The sequence below is a fragment of the Candoia aspera genome, chromosome 10, assembly GCF_035149785.1.
Source record: "Candoia aspera isolate rCanAsp1 chromosome 10, rCanAsp1.hap2, whole genome shotgun sequence".
In the NCBI taxonomy this organism is placed as follows: Eukaryota; Metazoa; Chordata; class Lepidosauria; order Squamata; family Boidae; genus Candoia; species Candoia aspera.
This window is the reverse complement of record NC_086162.1, coordinates 19,786,034-19,797,774: the sequence shown is the minus strand read 5'-3', so window position 1 is coordinate 19,797,774 and position 11,741 is coordinate 19,786,034.

Genomic DNA, 11,741 nt, shown 5'->3' with positions numbered 1-11,741 from the left:
TTCTTATCTGTTGGCTGCTGGGTTGGAATGTGTTTGGGTTATCTCATTTAGTCAAGGTTGCTTTCCCAGGATGTGTGGAAAACGGTTACCGGCACCTGGGAGGGGGGTGGTTGCTATGGCTGGTAGGGGGGAGGGATTACGTTTGGAGCCGAGGGTTTTTAGTTTGTATTTGGCGCGCTTTTAGTCATTCTCAGCTTTCTCTGTAACTCTCATAATTTCCCTAATAAGTCAGATTTCATTTAAGTAACCTCCTGTGAGTCTGAGTGTTTGGGATAGGCAACCATTACAGAAGTAAACAAAAGAGAATGGAATAAAACAAAGCAAAACAAAAATGAAATGAAATGAAATAAAAGTAAAATTTAGATAAAAGAATAAAAGGACTTCCTCAGGACCTCATTCCAAGATTAGGACATCTTCTGCCTTCTAATGGTAATAGCTGCCAACAAGAACTTGGCAACTCTTGTTTGTAATAGCAGGGATCCGCGTGAGAAAACAAACCACTTCTCTCTCATTGAAAGCTTGATCTCTACTAGGTGGTGGTATAGGTATACTAGCAGATACAGTAAGCACTTGCAGAAGGGAGAAAGATATGCAGGAAGGTCTCATGTTCATTCTGGCCACTGGGAAGAACAATCTGGCACCTTCTCAATTCCATATCCCAAATCAAGTATTTGAATTTTCGATTCCCTTGAATTTCCTTCAGCACTTATGGTAAGACAATGTTTTCTTCTGCAACTGAAAGCATCAGGTAAGTTCAAACAGGGTCTATAATGCATAGCTCTCTGCTTTGCCACCTTGCATCCATCTCTCAAGGTCAACTGCCTGACGTTCTGCTCAACCCAATGATATAGCTGGCTCTGATAACTTATACTGAGTCAGTTCAGGGGCCTTCTTTACTTTGATCTTCAGCAGCTCCAACCGGAAATGCCCAGGGCCGAGCTTCAAACCACCAGTTTGCAAACTAGGAGCTTCCCAAGGAACCACAGCAAATCTCTGAACATACATATCATGGAATGAATCGTGAATTTATCCATTATTCACTGTTATAGGACTTCTAAATGTCTGAAGTGGAAATGGCAGGATTTCAGCCAGAGTTGGCCTGAGACATTCTGTTGCCTAAGGCACAAGAGAGGGCAAACAGTAATACATAAATCGGAATAGTAATGATGTTAATGCTTTTGCTGCTGCTGGGCTGAATCTGTTTTTTGAACTATCTGGTTTCACCTGCCTAAATCAGCCTGGGGATATTTACTAGTTCTGATTGTAGGGTGATGGTTAGATGGATTGCAGAGATGTAGGATCAACTTCTAGTTTTAACTAACGATTTCTTTGGGTCAGCCACTGAAGGTGGATCTATGCAGCATGCTAAACTACAATGTAGTTTGTATGGTTATGGCTTAATTCATCGGATGGACCCTGGAACTGATATTTGTAGTCTTATATCTCAGGATTGTGAACCCAAGTATGGTGATTTAACCCACACTTCATTTGTAAATTAGCCATGGGTTAGTATGAGAGCCAGTTTGGTGAAGTGGTTAAGGCATCAGGCTAGAAACTGGGAGACTGTGAGTTCTAGTCCTGCCTTAGGCACAAAGACAGCTGGGTGCCCTTGGGCCAGTCATTCTTTCAGCCCTAAGAAGAAGCAGGAGGCACTGGCAAACCACTTCTGAAATCTTGCCAAGAAAACTGCAGGGACTTGTCCAGGCAGTTGCCAGGAGTCAACACTGACTCAAAGGCAAAGGCAAAGGCAAAGGCAAAGGTGTACGCACACGCACGCACACACACAAAGGGTTAGTATAGTGGAAAAATCCCATGTATATCAGCTGGCCTTAAGGGTTAGTGTGAGGATTAAATGCATGTGTTTGAAAGGGAAGAACCATGTATGGTCTCAACCTTCATGTAGCCTAGAAAAAATATAAACATCCCCTGGGATAAAAAAAAAAGGGATAAGAATGGTGCTTCTGAACATATATGGCACACTCCTTCCTTAATGCAGAAAACGACAAGCCTGATGCTTAGTTACGGCGACTGATGCTTTACAGCATTCAGCTTTCTAAACCAGCAGACTTGGCAGTCAGCTTGGCTTCCCATCTCCCCAGTTTCCAGGAAACACAACAAACAACAGGATGGTTTCTTCTGCTCATTCAGTCATTGTTAGGAAATCTCTGGCAGCTGTTGATGAGCCCTTCCAGATGTTACATAAGCCATTAGCCTCAACCCCTTCTAATTGGTTCAAGGCTTTCCCCAATGAGTTTGGAGTCTTCGCCTTTGGGTGAGATCCAGCAAAAGTGAGTTGGAGGAGGCCTAGTTGGCATGCACGTAGCATGTGGATGTGGTGCATCAGGTCTCTGCCCTATTCTGTGAAGCATCCATAACCTCAGCTCCACCCCTCTGCCATTCATTTGCTATAATTGATATTCTGCTCTTAATTCAAGACGCTAAGAGAAATCTCTTCTGGTTTTAATTTCCCAACAATCCTGTGCAGTAAATTAAGTTTACATGGTGCTACCACCTTGTTTTGTTCAACCATTGCTGTTGACTAAACCACAGTTGGCTGGCTTCACAGATTTGAAGCCATAAATCAAAGTTCACAAACCACAGTGGCTGGGTTCTTGTAACACGTTAAGCCAAAGCAAAGAAAGCACATGATGGCTTAGCATGATGTGTGAACCTTGCCAAATGTGACTTCTCTAACAAGGTCACCAAGTTAATTTCACAGCTGAGTGGAGATCTGATCTTGGATCTCCAAAAGCTTAATCTAACACGTCATTCTGCTGCTTATATTGCCCACTGCAACTCCATCTGTAAGCAATAGGGCAGAATACCACAGCTGACCCTAATCTGATTGATTTTAGCAGCAGATAGGTCTAGTTGATCTAACTATGATGTCATTTTGCATAATTTCAGTTTTGATCCAAAGCTCATATGACTAGATATATCCAGGTATAGAATAGAGTTGATGAACTGGTAAGAATCTTTTTTTTTTTTTTTTTACAATACTCTAGGCTAAAACCGGGATCTCAATGTGTTCTGCAAACCCAACCAGCGTCATAGCTTATACTCCAGTATGTCATGTGAGACCAGAAAATTGGCTTAATTGAGTAATCATGGTTCAGAGAAGACAACAACCTTGTTCGAAGGCTACGCTGGATGGGAAGACTAAGAAGTATATTCCAGCATATTTGAAAACCATATTTTGATCCCAGGAGCTAAAATAGAATTAGCAAAGATGTATGGTGGTTTGCAATATAATTTAGGGATTCTTAAATACTCTGTTTACCCTCTTTCTTAAATTGCCCAGAGCTAGAGCTGAGCTGGTCAGAAAAGCCACAAATCCTCCCAAGCTAGAAAGTAGTCATGCCTGAAAAATAACTGTGTTACAAGTCAGGTAATGTAGGTTTTTGAGATAGAACATCTATACTTAAGTTCTTCTGTTTTCTCTTCCCTACCTTTTTCTCCATTACATGCACACAATACCCAGGATAATCATGCCATAAGAAAATGCACTTGTCTGCATTCACAGCCATCTTTTCAAGTGAAATGGCTCCAGGTATCTCTGAAAGCCAATTAATTAGTTGACAAATGAGTGTCTAATCCAATTAAGACCCATTTTCCAGGGCATAATGAAAAGGATTTCAACACAGGGAGTGGTAACAGTGGAGTTAATTTTTAAATGGTCAATTTGGCCTCTGAACAGAAAAAAATAATCATAACATCTTAAAAAGTGTTTATTCACAAATGGATCACCCACCACCGAGAGGCAGCTGTTCTTGAGAAGAACAGCACAGTGACCCGAATGAGAGATCTTATAGACTCTGAAATATAGGCATCAAGGTTGACCACTGATGTAGGGAGCTGTGGAAGATATTTACCGTCCTCTTTTCAGTTTAGATAAAAAGTGTGTGCTATTTGTACACAGCATTTGTGGTTTTACTGGGGGTGAAACCCACAAAAATGTGGCTAGGGTTTCCTCTGTGCTTGGAGACAGGGATGCAAAGGAATGTAGACTTGGCCTTGGGAATGGGGAAAGAATAAGCAAATTAGGGGGGGCTTTCAGAAAAAAAAACCCTCAATCCTGAGTCAGAGGAAAGTGTGAAAAAGGACTTCAAAAATTACTTTGTCTTGATTTTGTTTGGTAAAAGATGAAGTAGAGAAACACTTAGGCTTTCAAGGGCCTTGTTTTTCTATCCTATAACAATAAAGAATATTCCTTGAATCTCTGCTGGGACTGTTTCTTGACCTTGCCTACCTCGAAGACCTGACAACAATCTTGAAAGCCTGTTGGATTTTCTCTACTCCATCTTATACCAAACAAAATCAAGGCAGAGTGTTTTTTTTTTAATTCCTTTCTCACACTTTCTACTTTCTTAGGACAAAGTAACCTTTTCTGAAAGTCCCGCCTTAACAGTTCATACATTCCTTCCCCATTCCCATAGGCCAGATATACAATCCTTCACAAGGGGTGACCTGTCCATATAGGCACTAGTAGGCAGCTGTCCCGGACATCTGGTTAATTAGGGTGCCAACTTTCCAAGCAAAACAAACAAACGATTTTTTTTTGTGGAGGTAGGAGATACCCCAATTGCATGTTTCCTCTAGGTTGACAGTGGCTGGCAGCTAATTTATAGCTACCCTGCCTGAAACCCAAACTGGGGACAATCCTCTGTCCCAGTGTGTGCTTTTGAGCAATGACGCTGCGGGCTGCATTCATGCAAGACATGCAACATGGTTGCTGAATTGATCCATGTTCTGAGTTTGCACAGTAGAGTGGATGATAAATTAACCAGATGGATTGGCCCAATACACTAAGCCACCAAAAGCAAACAACCAAGTTAATAAACCAGGGTTCATAAGCCAGTGTGGTATAGAGGTGAAGTTATTGAGCTAAGAGCAGGGAGACCCAGGTTCTAGCTGCCTTTCAGCCATGGAAGCTCCCAGGGGGACTTTGGACTGGTGCTATCAGCACAAAAGCCAAAATGGTATAGTGGCTGAGGAGTTGGTCTAGGAAGAAGGAGACCTGGGTTCAAGTCCCGACTCAAACACAGAAGCTCCCTGGGAGATTTGGGGTCAATCCCTCCCTCTCAGCCCAAGAGCCAGTGTGGAGTAGTAGTGAAGATGCTAATCTAGGAGTGGGGACACCCAGTTTCTAGTTCCAACCCCCCACCCCCCACACACACACCAACTACAGAAGCTGGGAGATTTGGGGCCTGTTTTGTGTTTCAGCCCAAGAGCCAATGTGGTATAATGGTGAACATCAGGATGTAGATCCAACAAAAAAAAAGTATGGAATAATCCTTCCTAAGGCAGGTATGGCTGTGACCTCATGAAGTATACTGAGAGAACACAGCTTTTATTGGGCAAATTCAGGGAACTGGGGTGCTATTCCAGGCAGCTGATTTGGGGGAGATGTGAACAACCCACCTGCCTCCCTTTCCAACACATATCTGTGCCTGGAAAGTGGTAGATTCCTCTTTAATGCTTGGGTGGATGGTACAGGCAACTGAATTACCGCATGGCAAAGATGGGATTGAGAACCTTGGATTCTCTGAAGTAGAAACCTAGCAGATTGCTCAACCGGTGCTTCTGGTATGTAGCACTTTGCATTCCCCATCATCTACATGACCTTTTGGTGGTGTGGCCTTCTCCCCTGTGTCCTCCAAACGTATTGGGACCACAGTTCCCAGGATTCCCAGCCAGTGAACAAAGGAGTTCCTTCTAATACTTTAAAGGCAGAATTGTTTGGAAGCCGCATAATGTAAAGATGTTGTCATGATTTCTCTAGACACTGTCCTCCATTAAGTAGGATTCATTTATTTAGCTCAGGGGCTCAGCTGTTCTGGCAAAAGGAACAGGTATTGATCTGGAAGCAAGGAGACAGAGGTGAAGAATTTACAATTTTGGCATCTCATTGCAGGTTTTTGTGTTTTCAGCTGGGCTGCTGCCTGCAAGAATGCCCACAATTGTTGTGAAGTCAAAACCCTGGTGCAGCATTGGCTGAGCAATATTGAGAGGGGTTCTGCCGGCAACTTTTGCATGTAATGAACCAGCAAAAATGCAAAAGCTTTAAGCATACATTCTTAAAATAAAATAATATTCTCCTGCTTTTATGGAAGCAGTGTGAGACCCAGCGCTGAACATACTGAATCCTACTTTCTCTGCCAAACCCTATGTGTGAATATGAATGGGAAGCTGGCTTGCAAAACATTTATTGATTTATTTTGTAAGTCTGGTCTGCCTCTGCAGCTTGATTTGCAAAAACAAGCAGAGGAAGATTCTGAATGGCTGAAGGTAAATATTATCACTTGCTAAGTGATAGTGATTAAGCTCCCTTTACAGGTTCAGAGATGATTAAATGAACAGTTGTTAAACCTAGATACAGTTTTTGAGATGCTCAAGTGCGTATATTTCATTTAGCTATTTTATTTCTAGACAGGTCGAAGTCATGACCTGATTTACATAGGCCATGATTCTTTTACCAATGTGGCTGGGTTCCCAGAACATGCTAAGCAAACTGCAAAGAAACCACAGTTTGGTTTAGCACAATGGGTGAACCAGGCTACAGACACAGGGATCTGCTCTTTGTCTCCATTGGAAAAACAGTGGTGACCTTGCCTTTCCAAAAAGGAAAAAAAAAAAATAACTCTTGTGTGTGTGTTCATGCAGGAAAAAGGGGAGTGTGAGGATTTCAATAAAGAAAATTTATACAGAAGGAGGGGAAATACCCCACTTTCCAACATTACTAGTTTTCTACTTAGTTACTAGTTTTCTACTTAGCTGAAGCAAACAAAGCTGTTTATCTGTTGTGTAATTTTAATTCAGGATGATATAGAGGGTTTTTAATATTCTAGGAGTATATTCCCTTCTGAACGTAGAGGCTGTGCTCCGAGATACCCAGCTAATCGTTGTTTCAGGCTTATCTTTCATGCATTTGTCTGCTTTTAAAAAGTCACCCAACCCAGTGACCCTGCTGGCTGCTTTTTGCAGTGAGCAATGTATTTTACTTAGGGAGGATTCCGGTAGTGCTAACACTTCCCAGCCTCCAAGTTGGGGGAGGTGATTATACGGTCTCTAAAATAGGATCTCCCTCAAGTTGTGCTCAATTCCTGGTCACTACATAGATATGTCTGTGGAATTGTCTTGACAATAATGTGAAAGCAGATCGCCATTTCCTTCTTCTGGGAGACTTTTTAAACTTCTTAGTCTAGCCGACAGTCCTGGGATTTTCTGCAGACCTCCCATCCAAGTACTAACCAGGTTTGACTCGGTTTAGCCTTGTTGAGAACAGTCAGAACAGAGGTATTCATAGGGGAGAAGCAAAAAGTTAAGACAGTGGCCACAACGGCGTGATTGAAACCCTGCCCCCTTTTTACTTGCATTGCACCCACCATCTTGTCTTTTTTGACACACGCACACCCTGTGGACCCTCCTAATCCTGGGTCAGTTGGGTGATGTCACCTTTTGTGATATAAAATCTCTATCACCTTTTGTGATAGAGGGCCAAAGGGGACAGCATGTGGTAGAGATTTTATATCACAAAAGGTGCAGGCTTTTGATCACATGACCTCATTCGATTGCCTGATCTTCTACAAAATCCAAGGGAGGGATCAGCACCCTTCTTTCACCTGGAGACATTGAATTTGGGGACTTTGCACTGATTTATTCCTGAGTTCTCATCTTCCTCCTTCATCTTCCTCCCTCATTTTGCTGATGGAATCCAGGAAAATCCCCAAATTTTTTTACAAGAGGGAGACAGGGCATGCTCTCCTTCTAGAGCTGATAAAGGTCTTAGGGAACTTGACTCTAAGGATCCCAGCTGTGACCAGTACAGCATGCTGCCTCACTATGGATCAAAGAGCCCCCCTCCCCACCTGTTATGCTTTTTGTAATCTTATAAAGCCCGGAATAAGTTATAGTTTAATGACCCTTCTGTTCTGTGCTTTGCTTAACGGTGGGGAAAGGAACATGTCTCTTTGGAGCTGTGATGGATCATCCAATTTACACCCAACAAAATGAAGTGTGAGTGAAGCCGCTGACAAACTAGTAGGGAATTAATTTCCATCAGGATTAACTAGTGGAGCGCTACGGCAAGGAGATTTTTTAGGGAGCCCACACAAGACACTCATGTAACGCAGATCAGTTACCCCTTAGCACCCTTTAAGCAGGTTGTCACACTCACGGTTGTGAAAGGTTGCACACAGAGGTGGAATTCCTCTCTCCCACTTTTTTCAGTCTGGCTCTGATGGTGATTCCATCTGCATTAGTAGCTGCAGCAACTGAAACAGGGGATAGCAGTTATTCCTGGATAATTAATTCAAAAATATTATGTGTAGAATTTAGCCAGCCATATGTAGGGCAACTGTTGTGTGTGTGTGTGTATGTAAATATATCTCACAGAAAAAAATTAATAGCCATTTCTTTGGCTGTTACTTACCATAATGCAATTGTTCATTGTCTAGAAGGACTATTTTTTCTTCCCATCTTCATTCTGCTCCAATATTTACCGCAGCCATTGTCAAGCTAAAGAAATCTGAATTGATTAATTGCTTGAGTAGATTTGATTATGGTTCACATTTCCCTACATTTTGGAAAAGGACAATCACCTAGGGTTATTCCCTGCCCACCCCATCTCCCTAGCCTATGATATATTACATAAAAAGCAGAAGCAGCTCTGTTGAGGGACATCCATATTATGGCAATGCCTTTAGGATGTCAACTGAAGGCTACACACCTGCAACCTGTCAGGTTTCCAACAGTGCCTCATCATCAGTAGTCATGAAGATTCCTCAGAAACTCAAAAGCTTGCAGTTAATTTGCACACTTTATTAGTTACTCTAATTAAACACATCAAAATGTTCCGTGATCTGGCTGTTGGGGGAACCGAACCATTTCTGATAAAAGGGAGGAGACATAAACCTTCTCCATCGGGGCACTTGGAACGGAAGCTGCTTTACCTCTGTTAATATTTCTTCACCTTTACTGAACAGTAATCAGATTGCTGTCTTCCTGCAATGTATGTGAAGCAGGGGAGAGACCCTTTTGGTTGCTTTTAGCATTCTTTGCTAGCCTCAGCTTGTTTTGCGCTTGTTTTCCTGGCATGAAAGTCTAGCTTATTCATCTGTATTCAGCTTTGGTGACCTTTCCAGTTCTAATGCATATCCTTTTACTATTATTACTTTTAGCTCATCACTTTTACTATTATTACTTTTAGCTCATCACTGAGCTCTTTCTGCAGCCTCAATTTTTTTTAAAAAAAATCCTTTCAATTTATGCTTCATCTTGAGCATTGTTTGTGACTGAAACTTCAGAAACTCTTTCCACTACTGTCACCCACCGCATCTCAGGTACCATTCTTACTGGCTTCTTTAGTCAAGAGAATGTAGCTAGCATATACATTTGATGGCAGCATGACATGATTGAGAGCCAGTTTAGTGTAGCGGTTAAAGCACTGGACTAGAAACTGGGAGACCAGGAGTTCTCCCTTAGGCATGAAGCCAGATGGGTGGCTTTGGGTCAGTTCCTCTCTCTTAGCCTTTAGAAGAAGAAGGCAAGGGCAAACCCCTTCCAAAACTCTTGCCAAGAAGATGCAGGGACTTGTCTAGGCAGTCACCAAGAGTCAAGAATGACTCAAAGGGATAATCATGATTATCTTTCTCTGAACACTCCCCTATCATCACTTCACACTTTCTGGAGTGAAATGTTGCTGTTGCAGTTGGGACTTTGGGGTACAACACGGTAATGACCAGAAACATTATGCACAAGGTTAAGACACCACTTTGCTTAAATGTTCTTCTTTTCCTATATAGGCCAGACCAACCAGCTCTGCCCTTCAGGATTGTTTGAAAACAATCCTGAACCAATCCAAGCATGAGATGTGTGTCCAAACTAAGTGCAATTAAGCGTTACGAAAGATTAACAGCAGTCACTATTGATACTCACCCAGAAGCACTGATCCAGCAAAAAGGCCTTCTCTTGGCATATGGTGGATTTCTTCAGAGACCAGTGCACTTGGGCCTCCAAAGCCTCTGTTCCCAATATGGATCAACTTAGCTGTCCAAAGACTTATCCAACTGATGTTTATATTTTACATCTTTTACAACTTTCAGCAAATTCCTTAGTTTACAAAGGACAGAACTTTTTCCTAGAGATCTTGGTCTCCCAGTTAGCTCCTCCATGGGAACCTAGAATTGTCCTATCAATTTATATTTTCAGCTGGCCCCACTTTGGCCCAGTTCCTGTCTTTGCAAATTTATGACTTGTCACTCTTGGCTCTTCATCTACCATCTGTACATTTCCCCCCTCATCCTCTTTGAATTGCTTCCATGGCATTTACGTTATGCTACAAATAACCAATATATGTAATTAATGAGTACATATATTATGGTAATAATGAAGAATGAGTATCTGTGATTACAGGAATTACAACAAACCAAATAAATACCCAAGCACTAAGTGATGTGATATGAGTGATCCAGATTATTTCCTCTGCAAGTATGTATGGGTGTATGCAGGGAGGAATTGAAAAGCTGTCTTAATCTTATTCCAAATTCTTTGGCAACTTCTGTGCAAGGCCAGCCCTACCATTAGGCAGAGAATGAGGAAGCCACTTCAGGGAGTAAATAGTGTGTTCAGCAAAGCAGTTCTCTAGTAGCTTCTTACTTGGATGACTTAGCTGGGTGTCCTATGTAGCCTCTACCGTACCCCTTAAACTAGCCATCAGCTGTCAAGGATGAAGAAAGACTCTTTCCCATTGCTATTGTTGAAGTGAGATTTAACTGCCAGTCCACTCTACTTCTGTAATTGAAATGGAGAGAGGTGCCATCTCATCTGTCTTGGGCAGCAAAATGATAATGCCTGAGAAGTCCCTGCCTTCTTTCATGATAAGGCTTCACTTTCTCAGTTACTCAGCAGACAGAAATTCAACGAGGGTGGCATCTTTTCCCTTCAATCTATCCTGTCTAAGAAAGGAGGACCTGTTGAATTTCATTGGGTGTTAAATGATTAAAGTTTGATGTACAGAAAGGCAGTAGCTCAAGCTTATGTGAATGGTGGATGCATCTTCATTGCCATCACCATCAATGGCCCAGCTCACATTCAAAACTGGGGATGGGCAGACAGGAAGAATGGAATTGATTTGGTCTGGATTTTGAAGTCCTTCCTACAGGCCTTCCCAAACCCCTTTATTTTCCTTTTTGTACCAGCCTGGCCTAAAATGGGCACCATAACCCTATTTTGCATCTGGTTTGGTTCCAGCCCCACACTTTTTTAATCACCTGAAGCCACCAGGACTTTTCTCCTGCTTGTCCCCCTATCCTCATCTTCCCTGCCAGGAGAGGGCAGTTGGCAAATGAGGAATGATTTGGAAACAGTTCCGGTTGACCTTAGCAAGCTTGGAGTTCATTTTCATTAAAAACACCTGGCATCCTGTTGGTGAACCCTAAGCATGTCCTACCATGCACGTCCAAGAAAAAGCACAGCTTCTTTAAGGAGCCATGGATATAGTTGTGTGCATGGGGGGAGTGAGAAATTAAAATCAAGAAGGCAGTTGCAGCAGTATGACTGAAGCCTCCACCCCTTGGATGTTCATCAGGTACAGAGGGATGGAGTTTCAGTTGCCTTCTTCACTAGCTTGATCCTCCCACCCCCAGTCACCACAGTGCTGATAGGTACTGCCAGCATGCCCACCCTGGATCCAAAGCACTTTTCTTCTTTTGAATCCATTTGAATCCACAGCACACATCTAG